The sequence below is a fragment of the Panthera onca genome, chromosome B3 (assembly GCF_046562875.1).
Source record: "Panthera onca isolate mPanOnc1 chromosome B3, mPanOnc1 haplotype 2, whole genome shotgun sequence".
In the NCBI taxonomy this organism is placed as follows: domain Eukaryota; kingdom Metazoa; phylum Chordata; class Mammalia; order Carnivora; family Felidae; genus Panthera; species Panthera onca.
Window position 1 is genome coordinate 80,990,845 of NC_138344.1, and position 19,128 is coordinate 81,009,972.

General features: G+C 37.8%; 1 long non-coding RNA gene across 2 annotated transcripts; it reads right to left on the reverse strand.

Moving 5' to 3' along the window:
* Nucleotides 1–725: 725 nt before the first annotated feature.
* Nucleotides 726–18,828, reverse strand: LOC144616670 (uncharacterized). 2 transcript variants are annotated; one of them, XR_013556165.1, is made up of 3 exons: nt 18,152–18,828; nt 7,842–7,927; nt 726–849 (listed from the first exon to the last, which is right to left on the reverse strand). It is a non-coding gene; the product is annotated as an uncharacterized LOC144616670 (long non-coding RNA). The 2 variants fall into 2 exon arrangements; XR_013556164.1 differs by lacking the exon at nt 18,152–18,828 and having other exon boundaries at nt 7,842–8,996.
* Between the last annotated feature and the right edge of the window lie 300 nt (nt 18,829–19,128).

A 19,128-nucleotide genomic window follows, 5' to 3' on the forward strand; every position in this document is an offset into this window, starting at 1 on the left:
TTTGCAGTCGGGAGATTTGGGCCACAAGTATTTTTGTCTGTTGTTATCGCCAGCCAGAATCCCTAAGGGTGGCACTGGGGCATCTGAAGGCTAAGACACTGGAGCCTGCAGAAATTCAGGAAGGAGAGTACTGTGGGTGTGGATGGTGTTGTGTTAGACATGGAAGAGACCTTACGGAGCCTTGTAGTCCTACTCCTGCTTTTATAACCTGAGACTCTGGGGCCTGACAAAGCGTCTTACTCAAGGTCACAACCCGAGTCAGTGGCGGAATTGGGACTGACAGCTACCTGGCTCCAAGTCAAGTGCGGTTTTTCCAGTATACTCAGCGTTTTGAATATAATTTTCAGTTTTTATTTTGAAACAAGTCTCAAGCTTACAATAATGTTGCAAGTATGGGACAAAGAATATTTTGTCCTGAACCATTTGGGATTTAAGTTGCTGACATGATGCTAAATACTAAATACTTCAGTGTGTATGTCTTAATAAGCACCCTCAACTACACAATCACAATCTATCATAATCAAAACACTTATAGGATACATTGTTTGGCCAATTGTCCCAGTAATTTTCTTTATGGTAAAAGTATTCAGTTCAGAATCAAGCACTGTGTTTACTTGTCACGTATCTTTAGTTAACTTCAATATGGAAAACTTCCTCAGTTTTTCCTTGACTTTCATGTCCTTGACACTTTTGAAGATTCCTGGCCAATGATCTTATACAATGGCTTTCACTTTTCATCCGTCTGATGTTTATTTATGATTAAAATCAGGGTAAATGTCTTTGACAGGACTGTCACAGAAGTAACACTCTGTTCTTCTCATTGTATGGTCGGATGCTTGGTTCCTCACCCTGTTTTGAAAGCATAAGCAGAACTATAGTTGTATTAGTTGCATTATTAACTTAGCTGCACATACTGTTTTGTTTCCTATTTATGTTTTATGTACCTCTTATCAATCATTAATTTTGGCTTTTCCACTCCTATTGCCTGTTTACCCACTGACTGTAGAAACCTAATGGGGACTCAACAATAACATTTGTCTTGAAATTATCTGACATACCAGATCTTACCAGGTCTCAAATAGCGCCCATTGTCCAGAAGAATGCATATGTCCAGATTGTTTCAAGCTCCCCTCCCTTCAAGGTGTCAAGAAATCCTTCACCCTCCTCTCATGTATTCACCTGCTTCCCCAAACATATATAAACTGTCTCTAAGCTAAACAGGACACAGCAACATTGGGATTAATCCTCTGCCTTCTCCTTGGGCTGCCTTCTGATAGTAAAGCTTTCTTTGCTTCCAAACTGGTGTCTAGTGGCACCAGGCTGGCTCAGTTGGAAAAGCATGGGACTCTTGATCTTGGGGTTGGAAGATTGAGTCCCACGTTGGGTGTAGAGATTAAATTAAAATTAAAATTAAAATTAAATTAAAAAAAAAAAAAACTAGTGTCCAAGACATTGGCTTACTGCAAATCAGGTGAACACACAAATTTGAGTTTGGTAATGTTGCATCCTATCAAGCGGCATATTTTAATTAGTCACATTATTGATGTTTATTTTAATAAAGCAGTATCTTCCAGGTTTCTCCACTACAAAGTTATTTTTTTTCCTCTTTGTAATTAATAAGTATTTGGGGGTGGAGATTCTTTGAAATTATATATTTTCTCATCAAAATTTTAATTTATTTTTATCACTGTAGATTCAGAGTTTCCTATTAAATGGGTTATAAAATGTTTCTATCATTATTTATTTTGATGTTCAAATTGTCCCAAGTTTGGTCAGGGGGAGCCCCATTCATGCTGGCTTCTATGTCTTTGTGTATTTTAAATTCTTTTGCAATATTTTATTGTAAAATATTTTTAAAATGCAGAAAATTTCAAAGAGTTTTATATACCCATATACCCACCAACCATATTCTACATTAATATTTTACTATTCTGCACCTATTATTCTTTGAGCACTCCCTTATTTTCTGGCACAATAAGCTGTTCTAGGCTCTTTTTGCCCCAACCCTGGATGCAGCCATTTATCGAGGAGTCCTGGCTCCTTTTAGTGGACAATGGTATTTAGAAGCACTAGGTGTGCTCACTGCTCTTGGGGTATCACTGCTTAGGCTGTCTTCATGGATGCAGCTAGGGAATGTTTATACATTCCTACAGTCCATCTATATATGTATCTATATATGTATACTCACACTCATTTATAGCTATATATCTTTGACTAACAATATATTTTGAAAAACCATATGTTCACAGTAATACCTCCAATCCAGCATCACACAGTTTATTCCAGTTTTCTCTCACATTTGTAACTCCTTTCTCCTACAGAGAGAGACCTGGATCCTATTATCCTTGAGATATTTACTTGTTTGAATACCTCCTCTATATTTAAGCAATCACCCATAGCTGCCATCTCCCCCTTTGGAGGATGCTGCCCTTACCCCACTATGATTCTGAAACTCCTGAATTAGCCACTGCAAGCCCCCCTACTTTCTCTTTTCCTTACCCCTGCTCTTAAACCCTGTGCCAGTGCCCAGTCCATAAGCCCTCACCACTCCGCTCAGGCTCTACTCCTTGCCAAGCATTCCCCTAGGCATCCTTTTCCATTCACTTGATACATATAGACACACACACACACACACACACACACACACACACACACACACACATTCTGGGTACTGGGTACTGTAAATTATCCTGAGAAAGTTACAAAAGTATTATAGATCCTAAAGGAGAGAGTAATTACTATGAAGTCCAGTTAGGAGGCTCATGAAGGGTTTAAAGAAAAAGATGTCATTTAAAATGGGCTATGGAATGCCTGGGTGGCTCAGTTGGTTAAGTGACCAACTCTTGATTTTGGCTCAGGTCATGATCTCATGGTTTGTGGGTTTAAGCCCCACATCAGGTTCTGTGCTGACAGTGTGGAGACTGATTGGGATTCTCTCTCTCTCCCCCTCTCTCTGCTCCTCCCCCAAATAAATAAACTTTAAAAAAATCTTTTTTAAATCTTTTTCAACATTACTCATTCTGAGAGATAGAGAGAGACAGAGTGTGAGTGGGGGAGGGGCAGAGAGTAAGGGAGACACAGAATCTGAAGCAGGCTCCAGGCTGAGTTGTCAGCACTGAGCCTGATGCAGGGCTGGAACTCACAGACTGCGAGATCATGACCTGAGTCAAAGTTGGGCACTTAACCAACTGAGCCACCCAAGTGTCCCTAAAGAAATTTTCTTTAATGGGCTTTGAAGGATGCATAAGAATGAATGAGTAAAACGTATGGAAAAAATCCTGGAAAATAATTTGAGCCTAAAGCAGAGAAAGTAATTCATTTCAACTGAGTATGTGGTACAAAAATAACACCAGAATTTTAGAGCTGGAAGGGATATTATGTATCATTGAGTCCAACTACTAGTTTTACAGAGGATTAAAAGATGATTCAGAATTTACAGCTTCAATGATTAAGAGAATTAACTCAGAGGGAGGAGTCAGTTTGAAAGGGTAAATAATGCATTTAATTGTAAACATGTCACATTTGAATAGAGCATTTAAGAAGAAATGTAGGACTACAGCTTTGAAGAGGGGTCAGAACCAGAGATCTAGTTCAGGACTTTTCCATAAGGAGCTGACGGCTGACACAGTGAAAGAGAAAATAAAGAGAGAAAACAAGAAATCTAGAACGCTGAAAAACAAGTTTGTTTTTAATCAAATAGAAATGTGTTTCACCTTTCAACTTCCATTTTACTTTGTTCAATCTCATGTTGAGATTTTGAGTCACAATAAAGAGGAAGCTGTGTTATAATCAGCAGAAAGAACACAGCTTTGGAATTAGGTGTCTCGTGTTCAAATCCTAGTTCCACCACTTAGTAGGCATGACCTATCACCTCTTTATATCTTTAAAGCTCAGTTTCCTCCCTTTATTTTTTTTAACGTTTTTTATTTATTTTTGGGATAGAGAGAGACAGAGCATGAACGGGGGAGGGGCAGAGAGAGGGAGACACAGAATCGGAAACAGGCTCCAGGCTCCGAGCCATCAGCCCAGAGCCTGACGCGGGGCTCGAACTCACGGACCGCGAGATCGTGACCTGGCTGAAGTCGGACGCTTAACCGACTGCGCCACCCAGGCGCCCCTATTTTTTTTAACATTTATTTATTTTTGAGACAGAGAGAGACAGAGCGTGAACGGGGGAGGGGCAGAGAGAGAGGGAGACACAGAATTGGAAGCAGGCTCCAGGCTCTGAGCCATCAGCCCAGAGCCTGACGCGGGGCTCGAACTCATGGACCACGAGATCGTGACCTGAGCTGAAGTCAGACGCTTAACCGACTGAGCCACCCAGGCACCCCATCAGTTTCCTCCCTTTAAAATGAGAATGTCTCCTTTCTGAGGTGTGCTGAAGATTCAAGACACAATAGAAATAACTAGCATGCTGTCCATTGTCGAATGATAGCTAGCATTATCAGGCATTTACCTCATTTCTCTGTTCCAACTTATTCCAGCTTGTTAACTCAGTTGGTGTCACTGTCTGGCACAAAGAAGCCTCCCATCTGGTATTTGTTGAAGAAATCAGAACTGTATATATTTTCTATTTTTTTAATACTCATCACTATAATGCACTATATTATATCTTCTTGGCTTTTTATAAATGAATCACTTCAATAAATGATGCATTCTTATAAATAGAATTGTTGGTATTTAATGATGTATGTAAAAATTATGAAGTAAATCAGTAGTTACCCATTTGCCTAGCTATGTGATATCTTGGTTTAATTTACTGTTCAAACACATCTGATACAAATGACTCTAGGTTCCAACCAGCACACATTTGGGAAATTAAAAATGATAGATTACCTAAGATTGCCTCTACCGGGGCACCTGGGTGGCTTAGTTGGTTAAGTGGCGAACTTCGGCTAAGGTCATGATCTTACAGTTTGTGAGTATGAGTCCCAAATTAGGCTCTCTGCTGTCAGCATAGAGCCCACTTTGGATGCTCTCTCTCGCTCGCTCTCTCTCTCTCTCTCTCTCTCTGCCCTTCTCGTTCTTGTGCCAAAAAGATGGCCTCTACCCCTGAAATTATAAAATTCAATGATGTTAGTGTTAGAACAGCATATCTAAACAGTGGACTCCAGTGCACCCATGGAACTCTAGGGAACTGCTCTAAGTTGTACTCCTCAAGAGGTTAATAGGTATTCTTTTAAACAGGCATTCTTAAAAAAAAAAAAAAAAAAAAAAAAAAACATTTATTTTGAGAGACAGAGAGCATGAGCAAGGGAGGAGAGAGAGAGAGACAGAGAGAGAGAGAATCCCAAGCTGGCTCCATGCTATCAGTGCAGAGCCCAATGAGGGGCTTGATCCCATGAATCACGAGATCAGGACCTCATGAGCCAAAACCAAGAGGCAGACATTCAACTGACTGAGCCACCCAGGCGTTCCTAAAGACACATTCTTAAGTAAATTTAAGAAAAATTATATGTTAATATAGCCATCTCCTAGAGAGGCATCATACATATTACTATGCTGCTTTTCATGTAATGTTTCCCAAGCTTACTTGGCAATGGAATAGATTATATTTTTTTAATGAATGCATAATAGTATCTTTGAGAATTAGTGTTTCTTTGGAGCAGACTTTGGGAAATACAGCTCTGGAAATTTGTTATTAGTGATCCACTCAGTCATGTCAGGTTGCTCAGTGTTGATGAAACCAGGAAATGAGCAGACTGGAGTGTACATGTGGCAAGCTCATGTCACAAAACTCATGGGTTGGGTGCAGCTTCCTCTCTGTCAATTTCAACATGCTCAGAAGCCTGAAACGACACTGATATTCCACTCCAACAAAAGATCTGTGGGTTCTTTGTGATACAGCTTTCTATTTTTGGTCTATCAAGCATTATTTGTCAATGTAATGCTGAGCTTGCTGTAATCCGTGACAGCTTCTAGCACTAAATTTCCAATAAGAACTTTTGGCCGTAGGTAGGATTTTCTTCAGTAGGCAAACTACTACTATAAATATTCAGCCAAGAAGTGCTACTTACAACATAGCATAGACCTTGATCTATGATCGCAAGTGAATAATAGTAAACCATCTAACCTTGAAAGAAGCAGTTAAACTCAGGACTAGTGCTTCTAAGCAGGAATATTGAGCAAATGTAGATTTGTAACTATGCATTCAATAATACTTTATACAAGAAACTACTTGCAATTATGCTCATACTTGACTAGGACACCTAAAGTCCCTTCCAATTCCTCATTCTCTGATTAGATTAAGAAATACTGTGTTTTACATGTGCATACATTTTATGGTTTTGTTCCAATGTTGCTGCCATATATTTTATAAGCAAGCCATTTAATCTCTTTGGGCATTAATTCCCCCCTCTGGAAAATGAGCATGTATATTATAAAGTCTCTCAGATCTCTTCCAGTTTTAAAATTCAAATATTCTGTTATTTTTACAAAAACCCCTTCAAGGTAAATAGAATAGCTATTATTTGGAAGGAGTAGAAACCAAAGCCCAGAATAGTTAGGTAATTTGTCCATGTTTGGAACAAGATTCCAGAAGTAAGGTTTTATTTTATTTTATTTTTTAAGTTTATTTATTTTGAGAGAGAGCATACAAGCGTGAGAGGAGGGAGGGGCAGAGAGAGAGAGAGAGAGAAAGAGGAAGAAAGAGAGAATCCTAAGCAGGCTCCATTCTGACAGCATGGGGGAAGACTCAGGGCTCGATCCCATTGTGAGATCATCACCTAAGCCAAAACTGAGAGTTGGACACTTAACCGAATGAGCCACCCAGGTGCCCCTAGAAATAAGATTTTAAAACTAGGCCTTCTGGGCATCTGCGTGGCTCAGTTGGTTAAGTGTCCAACTCTTAATTTTGGCTCCAACTCCTTTTTTTTTTTAGTGTTTATTTATTCTTGAGAGACAGAGCATGAGTGAGGGAGAGACATAAAGAGAGAGGGAGACAGAGAATCCAAAGCAGGCTCCAGGCTCCAAGCTGTCAGAACAGAGCCCAACACAGGGCTTGAACTCACAAACCACGAGATCATAACCTGCACTGACATCAGACTCTTAACTGACTGAACCATTCAGGCGCCCCTTGGCTCCAACTCTTAATTTTGGCTCACAGTTTGTGCTTACAGCAGCATGGAACCTGCTTGGGATTCTCTCTCTCCCTTTCTCTCTGCCATTCCCCTGCTCAAGCTCTGGTGTTCTCTCTCTCTCTCTCTCTCAAAATAAATAAATAAACTTAATTAAATAAATGCCAGGCCTTCTGGATCTTTGATATCTTTTTCATATTATCACCGTACCACACATATTCAGAATTGTACAAAATATATCAAATTAACAGCACTTTTAAAAGTTTTTCTTTTACACATATGTAGTCATATTTATTTTAAAATATTATTATTAACATCATTAAATATTAGCTTAAAAATATGACTTTTAAAACTCAAGGAAACAAAAACATAACCCCACTACCTCCACATGAGAGTCATTTTCATTTATTTGGTTTTCATTTATTTGGTTACTCACATGTCTAAGCAAAGCCATATCATATGGAACATCGAATTTGTATTCATAGTCATTTCATTACTAATGGCCATATAAACATCAGTTCCTGGTTATAACATTACTAGCATTTAGTCACATGGACCTGAGAGGAGAGGGAAAAACTACCATCTCCTACTTGTAGGTAGGTGTAATTGGCAAGGAGTGAAGAGGGCCCAAAATGACTCTGTAGTTTGCTATTATACTCCTTTTCCCTCGTTTCTGGCTTTAGAATCTCATGATTAGAATCATTCTTCTGGTTTTCAGAACATAAGGAAGGAGACTTCAGGAAGTCAAGGTTAACATGCTCTTACCTGGGTTGGGAGAGAGAATCCTGGAGATCTCTTCTGGCATATTCCTTTAATACAGTTTCACCTTGGAACATGGGGAGACTGTGACCCTGAAGGAATGAGCATCGGGACAGGAAGGTTTCTATGGTGAGGGGGAGTATTGGGCAGCAACAAACCTACAGTAGCCAGGGAAGGAAGGTTCTGGATGATGGGATCTAGAGCAGATTCCAGGAAGAGGGGAGGAGGTGTCTGTGGGGAATCAATAAAAATGGGGCTGAGAGGAATTAGATGAGAGTTTTTGGTCAGCTTGTCAATTTTTCCCTGCCAGAAAGTTCCTGATGGGAACCACAGGAAGCACCATCATAAGCCAAATTAATCATGAAGTTAATCTATCAAGGTGAAGGAACAAAATTTAATGTCATTAGCAGCTTGGTTCTAAAAATGAGCCAAAACCCAAGGAATTGGATAGGTCAAGCCAGAGCTAGGACTGAAAGGAGGGCTATTATACTAAATATTACATAAATTATAGACTTCAGCTGCAAGCACTTTAGTCAAGTAAACTGTTTACCTATAGATATGTACCTTAAGAGAATTTAGTGCTTTAATTTTTTAAAGTTTATTTATTCATTTTGAGAGACAGAGAGAGAGAGAGAGAGCGAGAGAGAGAGAGAGAATGCGAGTACATGAGCTGGGGAGGGGCAGAGAAAGAGGAAGAATCCGAAGCAGGCTCTGCACTATCAGTGCAGAGCCGGACTCAGCACTTGAACTAACAAACTGTGAGATCATGACCTGAGCTGAAGTCAGGAGTCAGAGGCTTAACGGACTGAGCCACCCAGGGGTCCCTTAAGTCCTTTAATTTAGGGAGATTTCAGCCTATATAAATAGCATAGAAGGCATCCCACCAAAACCTTATTCATAAATTAGAGGCATATGAATGTAAGAACTCATGATGGATAATTATCTACTTAACAATGAAATATATTGGAATAATCATAAAAGATAACATGATAATATTAAGATCCAAAGAGTTGTTGTAAAATTCATAATCTAAGATTATTTGTGTAACTCAAGAAATTGAACCTACCCAGTAAAAGGACAAAACTCCACCTGGTTGATTAACAGTATTCTTACTGAATTATCATATATGAGGAAAAACTATATACAATATTATAAAACATACTTATGAAAGTTCATATCAGTTACTGTGTTTATGAATACAAGTCTATTACTAACTTCTTTGGGACACCTTATTCTTGAAATAACTTCTAATAAAAATTAGTTTATATGTCAAACTTCTTGTTTAGCTATAAACTTAGAAGAGAGAACATTATCTAGATGCAAATATTTAACTGACCAGTATGAACAATAACTCAAAATTAAATTAACCATATAATATGATTATGGTAATCAGTGGAGCCAGAGTCATAGATCAGGAAGAAAAAGAAAAATGTTAATAATATGGAATACAATTATATACTCTTGAACTCAATTTGCCAACCTACCGGCATTCACAGACCAGAGCACAAATCCATTTATAGACTATACTTGCTCATCTTAATAATATTTTATTGACTTACACATTTTCTCCTTTTGTCTGCTTCCTCTCCCTTACACTCCCTGAGATCAAAATAAAAAAACAATTTCTTATATATTTATGATAAAATGTTAAGCCTTAAAAAAAGCAAAAGCAAAATATAAAAGCCCTTTATAACTGAACCATGTTAAAATATGTGTCTGGTTATGAACAAAGATTATAAGGGAACAAATAAAAATTAAATTAGTGTATTTGAACAATGAGATTACAGGGCTTTTTATCTCTTCAATATTTGTAATTGCTTATTTTGCTTTTACAAAAAAAGAAAGAAAGAAAGAAGGAAAGAAAAGCATTTTTTAAAAAATATTTTTTATTTATTTTTGAGAAAGAGACAGAGCACAAGCAGGGGAGGGGCAGAGACAGAGGGAGACAGAATCCGAAGCAGGCTCCAGGCTCCGAGCTGTCAGCACAGAGCCCAAATGCGGGACTCAAACTCAGGAACTGCAAGATCATGACCTGAGCCAAAGTCAGACGCTTAACTGACTGTGCCACCAACGTGCCCCAAGAAAAGCATTTTTTGAAAGTTTTCTCTTTGTAATTTCCTGTTGCTACTTTCCCCCTTTGAAAAGTACCTGACACATATTATGTGCTCAACATACATTAGATGGGTAAGTATACAAAATGGCAACTACAATTGCTGGCATATTTCCTTTAAGAGATGCCAAATGATGGCACTGGATATGTTGAGGTAAGCATAAAATAAATCAGTATTTACTCAACCACCTGCTCAGGGGCTTCTAATTACCTATCCTTGAGGTTGTCATTTGTAGATTGTCCATATAATTTGTTGTCTACCAGGACACTTTTGAGAGTGAAAAGCATAGCTATTTATAAATACACTGGGTTCTTATACATGGCATCTAAAATACAAGCAAGCAAAGAAAAAGATAAATTGGACTTCATCAAAATTAAAAACCTTTGTTATTCAAAGGACATTATCAAGGAAATAAAAAGACAATCCAGAAAATGGGAAAAAATGTTTGCAAATCATTTACTGATTAAGGTCTACTATCCAGAATATATAAAGAACTCTTGTAATCAACAATAAAAAGACAACCCAACTAAAATGTGGAAAAATAATTTGAATGGGCATCTCTCCAAAGATGATATACAAAAGAGGAATCAGCACCTATAAATACACTCAAAATTGGTCATTAGGGAAATGAGGAAAACCAAAATGACATACCACTTCACAGGCACTAGGATGGCTATAAAAAAAAAAAAAGAAAGAAAGAAAGAAAATAGCAGGTGTTGGTGAGAAAGTGGAGAGCCCTGATATATTGCTAGTGGGAATGTAAAATTGTGCAGCTGCTTTGGAAAACAGGCAGTTTCTCAAAAAGATATAGTTACTGTATGATTCAGCAATTCCACACCTAGGTATATAATCAAGATGATTGAAAATATATGTCCACACAAAAACTTGTACTTCAGTGTTTATAGCAGCATTACTCATGATAGCTAAGAAGTAGAACAAGGTAAATGGCTACCCATTGGGTAAATGGATAAACAAAAATGTGGTATACCCATACAATGGAACATTATTTAGTCATAGAAAGGAATGAAGTTCTGATACATGCTGCAACATGGATGAACCTTGAAAACATTATGCTTAGTGAAAGACACCAGACATAATAGGTGAAATATTATGATTCCATTTATAAGAAATTTCAAGAATAGGCAAATCCATAGAGACTAAAAGCAGTTGGTGTTTGCCAAGGGTTTGTGGTAGAGTGGAAATGGGGAGTGAATTTAATGGGTACAAAACATCTTTTTAAAATGAAGATATTCTGGGGGCCACCTGGCTGGCTCAGTCAGAAGAGCATGCGACTCTTGATCTAAGGTTGTGGGTTTGAACCCCATGTTGGATGTAGAGATTACTTAAATAGATAAACTTTTAAAAAAATTAAAATATTCTGGAATTAGATAGTGATGATATACAACTATTGCAATATGCAATATTGAACAAAATTGTGAATATTCTAAAACCCATTGAATAGATACTTTAAAGTGGTGAGTTTTATAGCATGTGAGTTATATATCAGTAATAAATACATACATAAACAAACAAACAAATAATCAGGCTAGGATAATGGGGTGAACTGGAATTGAATTATGCTCATTGCAGATCAGGCATTCAATGTATTTCCAATCCTGAAAGATAAATAAATACTTGGAAAAAGTTGGGGTTGGAGAAGATGCCTAAATGTTTTTTCCCCAAAACAAAATGTTTAAACTTGAAATCTAAAACTTTTTTTAAAAAATATTTTTATCTTATTATTATTTTTTTAATGTTCATTTTTGAGAGAGAGAGAGAGAGGCAGATCACAAGTGGGGAGGGGCAGAGAGAGAGGGAGACACAGAATTTGGAGCAGGTTCCAGGCTCTGGGCTGTCAGAACAGAGCCCAACCAGGGGCTCGAACTCATGACCTGAGATCATGACCTGAGCCAAAGCCCGAAGCTTAACCGACTGAGCCACCCAGGTGTCCCTGAAATCTAAAACTTTAAAGGAGATGCTACACTAATAGTAAATAGTGCTTCTAGATCATCTCCATTTTGCTTCATCTCTCCTGGACAATATTGAGGCACAATTAGTGTTTTTGTTGTATTAACATCCCTTCCCTCTCTCCATTTCTTTTGCTTTATCTCTGACAAAATATTCAGCGAAAAATTAGCACTATAATTCCATTGTCATTTCTTCTCTCACCTCCCTGCAACTCTTGTGTACTTCCCAATGCCCTGTCCCTTCATTATGTGAGTCCCTCTAGCCACTTTTCTTTTATCTGCTCTCTTTCCCATACAACTTAGCTTGCTTATGCCCCTATTGATCCCACTTTATCTTCTAAAGTACCATCCTAATTGCTAATAAACTTTTCTGGACTGTTAACCTGTCCCTAACAATGTTGTGATTTCTTTGCCATAATGGAAACCCAACTTCCTCTGGACCACACAGCTCCTTTTAAGTGAAAGTGATTCCTATTTCAAGACCAGAAAATGGAGCTGACATTTCCCTGGCTGTATCAGGGTGTTCAGACTAGTTCTCCTATGCTCTTCCTGTGAAGTTCACATTCTTTTGAAACATTACTCTTTCCCCATACTCATCTCTGTCTTTTGCTGACCTTCACATTACACTCTCACAGTGATTAAAGATTTGGGCACAGGGTTAAGGGCATTTCTCTCTGTTCTGAGTTTTAACATTCTGGTTACCTTTATTGTCCAGACGAGGTAGTCATCCAATATACTACCTTTTAAATTCCTTGACACCTCCACTGCAACTACACATTCCCATGGTCTCATCCCAGATCTTTTTTGACTCATAATGGCTCTACCTCAAAGGTCTCATGCTGTGACCAGTGTCTAATCCTTCCACATCTCCCTAACTCTCTTTGAACTTCCCCTGCTAATTTCTTTCCCTTCTAGTCTTCTTGACCTCTTCCCTCATCTAATCTGTTAACTCCTTGCTGATTTTATTATTATTATTTAATCTTTTCCGTGTGCTCTTTGGTTTATGAGGTCAGTTGTTTCAACTATTTTCCTACTTGCACTCCCAATTCCTTCCTCTCCATGACCATAATACACTGTATCTCTCCTGCCAATCCCTAAATGAGGGTCAACCCAACCATCTGCTTTTTCCAATATGCTCTTGGACTGCCACAAGAGTTATATAACTCTGCTTTCTAATTTGCTGCATTATTTATGATTTCTAGGCTCAACTAGTTGGCTCACTTACCCAATTCCTAAAGTGGCTATGTCAAACACTCACTGCGGTTCTTCAGCCACTACCCCATACCATCTTCCTCTCTCCCAGATAATCAGCCTTATATTTTATAGCAAAAGTAGAGGGCATGATTAGAACTCCTCCACTCCACAGATTTTTCCTCTTACCTCAGAGGATATATGAAGTTTTCCAAAAACATCTTTCTACCTATGCTTTTGATATGGGATTTTGCTCCATAAGCCTCCCTTTTTTCCTTCAATTTCTCTTCCTACTTCCTCAAAAAACATGCTCAGATTTTCTGCGTCTTAAAAAAATCCCTTAATACTGTCTTCATACAAAACTATAGTTCTGATTTCTTTTATCCGTAACTTCCTTGAAAGAGTTGTCTATACTTTTATTTTCCAAATTCCTATTCAATCCTCCAGATATTTGGTTTACATAATTCCAAGGAATCTGTATTCAGTAATGTTCACTAACCTCTTAATTGTCAATTCCAACAGCTTTTTAAAAGTTTTTTCCTATTTGTCCTCACTTCTGGATTGGATATTGTTTACTACAACCTACTTGAATAGAACTTCTTCCTTCTCATGGATTCCATGATATTATACTCTTAATTTTTCTGCTTCCTTTCTTCGCACCCTTTGTTAGCCTCTTGGTGGCATCTTAATCTGCCTGTTACTTAAATATACAGCTTACTACTATTTCTTGACATATTTTTTTTTCTTTTCTTTTTTTTTTTTTTTTTTTTTTAGAGAGAGAGAGGGCACAAGTGAGCCAGGGTGGAGAAAGAGGGAGACAGAGAATCCCACGAGGGCTAGAGAGAGCGAGAGAGAGAGAGAGAGAGAGAGAGAGGGGAAGCAGGGCTCACCCAAAGCGGGACTCGAATTCACAAACCATGAGATCATGACCTAAGCTGAAGTCAGATGCTTAACAGACTGAGCCACCCAGGTGCCCTCTTGACATCTTTTGTACACACTCTTAGACAATGTCCTCCATTTCAGTGAATTTTTTTAAAGTTTATAGTTCAGTGGTTTAAGTATACTCAAATTTTATATTTGTTACCCAAAACTGTGTACGTAGCAAGTCTAACTAAATTCTTATTTAAAAGACTATGCCTTTTGGGGCGCCTGGGTGGCTCAGTTGGTTAAGCATCTGACTTTTGATTTTGGCTCAGGTCATGATCTTGCCGAGTTCAAGCCCCACATTGCACTCTGTGCTGACAGTGTGGAGCCTGCTTGAGATTCTGTCTCCTGTCTCCCTCTCTCTCTGCCCCTCCCTGTTTGCTCTCTCTCTCTCAAAAATAAATAAACATTTAAAAGACTATGCCTTTTGAATTCTGAGCGTATCTAATGAAGAACTCCTAGGAGAACTAAAGTCCAATATTCTTTCTACTGATTACTATGTAATTCAGGATGAATCACTGTTGTAAACTTAATGGTTAGGTATCTTGCAATACACGTATCGGTACACTTATGTCTACCACTGCTTTTCACATACTAAGTGGTATCTGGTTAATTAAATAATCTCAAATATTAATCAAACTGAGAATAGTGGCTCAGTATTAAAATACTTGCATAATTTCTTATTTCTAAATAAAGATATCAAGAAAAAAAGAGGAGAAAATATGGGAATTAATATGCCATTACTCAACTCCTACACATATATTAGGGTAAACGTAATGTGGGCTATATACTGGGTGGACTTTATTCTGGTTACATGATCTCAGTAAATAAGAATCTGCCAATAAAATTTTTGGAAAAGTTTAGCAAAGAGTAAATTTGTAATACCACTGAAAAGAAAAAGATTTTTTTTTTAAGTTTTTTAAAACATTGTTGGAGGGTATGGACACTCACCATTATTATTTATGAGACGATAGCAGGAACACTGGGTAACATTTAAATTAATATTCTGAAATCATCTTGAAACTAAAATTCGGTCCAGATGTATAATGGAAAAAAAAAATCCTACCCAACACGAGGGTGATTGAGGGCACAAAATTTAATTGTTGCTTAAGACAATCAGACATTTTCTCTTTCTCTACTAAATACAGCTTTAAAACTTGCATTAACTTCAGCCAATTCAGGACCCTGAGAAAGTAAGTCACTTTCTTCATGAAAGGGGAAGAAGGTTACTATCAACAATGTAAAAGGAATGCAGAGTGGCAACAGTTCAGAGTGGACCTGGCAGACTATGAACACTGGAATCACCAAGGAAACATGGAGCTATGTTTCCTGAAACACTTGAAGTTCATTACATGGCTCAGCTTTTAAAAACCAAATGAAAACTCATGAGGTGCAAGAAGAATTTAGTTATTTTGGTGAGTAACTCACATACTTTGAATTAAAGAAACAACGATGGCTCAAATGAATATAAATCTGAACATTTTTTTTTCCGGTTCATCCGATTAAAGTTTCACCAACAGCTTCTAATTTACAAGATTCAGTTTTAAGAGTTCCACAAAATGGTAGTGCTGAACAGAATCTTAGGATCAAGAGATCAAGAATCTTAGATCAAGAACAATTCCTTCCCTTTCATGATAAGTCCTAGAGGGATTGAGTTACCCTAGGGTAGTGTAACACATACAGTCCGTGGGAAAGCTGAGACTGCAACGGAAAAGCCTCTTGGCTCTTGGTTTGGAGATATCACCACTAAAAAATTCTCCGGTGCTAGTCTGTATAAGAGTCACAGGTGGGTCAAAGTGACTGTTAAAATGCAGATTCCCAGGCCTCATATTAGAAATCCTGGTTCAGTAGTTCCAAGGTGAGATGCAGGAATTTTCATTTTTAACAAGTTTTCCTAGCAATTCTAATTAAGGTCTTCCTCAAACCATTTTTTTGATAAACTGCTAGAAAGCTAGACAAATCCTGGAGTCATTTAGAAATAGCTACTCTATTCTCAGGAGGACTTCCAGGGATATCTAGCTAAACTAACTTGAAGGGTGGGAATATAATTTCTCCCATGAACCATCATTTGGGATCTTTCTTTAAAGACAGAAGAGGTTTTGCCATAAAGTAAGTATAGTGAATTTAGGCATATAGCAGGCTCACACTCAACCTGGGCTTCTGAGGGGAGAAGCTAACCAGTAGAGGCAAAAAGCGAGGAAAGAAAAGAAATAAACCCTTGGCAAAAAAAAAAAAAAAAAAAAAAAAAAGGATGTATGGATAGATAGGTATTAAAGCTAACACAGCAAGATGCTAACTGCAGAATCTAGGTGGTGGGAATATGGGTGTTAATTATATAATACTTTAAACTTTCCATATGTTTGTACCCACTTCCCCAATTCTTGAAAGCTTAACTTCCAGGATACTGGTGTTTCCACTTATATTTCCCACTTTGTACACCTACCTATAGCAGTCTGATCTTTCTTTCCTTTGTCAATTTTTCCTTTTCCATCTGTTGCCCTAATTCTGGTTGAAACTCAGGTTCTTGGTTATTCTCTACATCCTCACTCTCATATCTCTTAATCTTGAGAAATTACACTGAAATGTTAGTGCTCCCCTAACTAGATGAAATCTCTTCCATCTCCAAACTTTCACAGTACTGTTTTTATCTCTCTCTTTTAGCACCTCCAGTTCCTCTGTGTTCCAGTGAACTATCTTAACACACCAGTTGTTATAATCTCCATAAGGATTGAAATTACCCTTTTCTGTTTTAATGTACTTCTTATACTTACCAGAGTAGGCACTCAGTGAATATTGGATGATTAAATTTTGTCTATTTCTGGGGCTTCAACTATCACTTTCATAAATAAGACTTCCAAATCTGTACTCTCTCTGCCCTAAGAAAGAAATCTGTTTGGCATTTCCACTTGGATAAACTTCAGGTGTCCCAAACTCAACATATCAAAATCCGAATTCATATTCTCTAGTAATTCACACATGAGATTTTAGAGTAATTTTTGATTCCTCTCTTTAGCCCTGCCATGACTAGTCAGCTGCCTTGAAATGTGTTTGTTTTCAAACACCTTTCAATATCTCCAGTTATGTTTATTTCCACATTCACAGCCACTATCGTGTTATAAGTGAGCCCTAATCTCCTGTCTCCTTACTAAAAAAAAAAAAAGTCTTTCTGCCACCAAATTTTCTTCTCTTTGAAATCCTTATGTACCACTGCCAGGTTTATCTTCCTTAAAATTGTTTTAATTATGGGGGCACCTGGGTGGCTCAGTCGGTAGAGTGTCTGACTCTTGATCTCAACTCAGGTCATGATCTCATGGGGTTGTGAGCTTGAGTCCCGCATTGGGCTATGCACTTCTTGGGATTCTCTCTCTCTCTCTCTCTGTCTCTGTCTCTCCTCTGCTCAGATGCTCTCTCTCCCAGAATAAATATATAAACCTAAAAAAAATTAAGAATTGTTTTAATTATGTCACTCCTCTTTAAAAGCCTCCAATGGAAGTTTATTATCTTTTAGTCTGGACAGAGTTTGAAATGCTCACTCCTCCACCCCTTGTGCCTATAGAAATTCTACCCATTCTTCAAGGGATAGCTCAAGTTGCCATGCCTTTTTTAACAACAGAGATTCACCACTCCAGCCAGAAGTTTCTCCTCTATCTGCTGGCATTCCACAGTTCATAGATAGCATCGTCCAGATATCACTGATCACATATCTGTGTGTATCATGTGTTTATATCTGAGTATATCTGTGTTTATCATGTCCCTTACTATGTGGTAAATTCCTTGGGATTAAGGGTCATATCTTAAACAATTTATATTTCACACAGCTCTCAGCTCAACTACTGGTCCACAGATTCTAAAGAATACAACCTTTAAGTAGAGAGCAACTAACCATGATGCAATATTAATTAAGCAAATGTTAACAGAAACTTTTCAACGGCTGGCTTCAAAAAGGCAAGTATGCACACTATGAAAAGAAATCAAAGCCATGAGGAACACTTGAATGTAATGAGGAAATAAATTAATCCAGGCACTGAGCAAACTAAACTTTGAAGATAATCATATCCACTCATAAGGATACTTACCTTGGCTGCAAAGTGAATTAAAAGAATGCCTTGAGTAGAAAATGTACCTGGGGAGCCTGGATGGCTCAGTCAGTAAAGCATCTGACTCTTGATTTCGGCTCAGGTTGCAACCTCATGGTTCCTTGAGTTTGACCCCCGAAGTCACGCTCTGTGCACTGACGGTTCGGGTGTGGAACGTGCTTGGGATTCTCCCTCTCTCTCTGCCTCTCCCCATCTTGTGCTCTCCGTCTCTCTCAAAATAAACAAATTTTAAAAAGAAAAAGAAAAAGAAAGTGTACTTTAGTTTATCTATGGGAGAACAAAGCTAAGTAAATAATCTAAGTTGGAGCCAAGGATGGCATTTTTGCTAGCATGGTCAGATGTTCCCTAAAAAACTCTAATTCCTCCTCCCCTTTAAAAAAGTCCACAATTTCTTTGCCAACCCCACTGTTTATAGCTAATGGTTCTCAGACACTGTTACATAGGGTGTGGTGAATTCTCTACATAAATTCTTCTCACATTTGGAAGAAAAGCTGATGTAATAGGTCAAACTTTATTAAGCTTCTTAAGAGAAAAAATGCAGCTAACCCAGTGCAAAAGAATTCATTCCTATGGAAAAGTCCAGTAAAAAGAATTAGGGTCATATTTATCATGAAGTTGGCTATTTGTGATGCATCCCACAGAACTGCTTTATTTTGTAATATAGAAGGGTTTTAATACAGCTTGATGCTTCGAAATTCATATTTATAAGTAAAGATATTTTTTTGCTTCACAAGAAATTTGTTTTACGAAGGACTCAGATACTGGTTTTCCTAAATGAAATAGTTGTTCCCTTCTGTGTTTTTAGACAGGCTTGATTTTTGCACACGTTTTTTAGATACAGGGCTATTATGTAAATAGTTACACTATCTATAGAGAACCTTAAGAAAACATAAAGTGACTGCTCTGATGTAATAAAGTAATACAACAGAAACAGCAATTCTCACAATTGTATTGAATCTCAATCTGTTTCACCTTGTCTCTACCTTTTCTAATGGTGTTATCT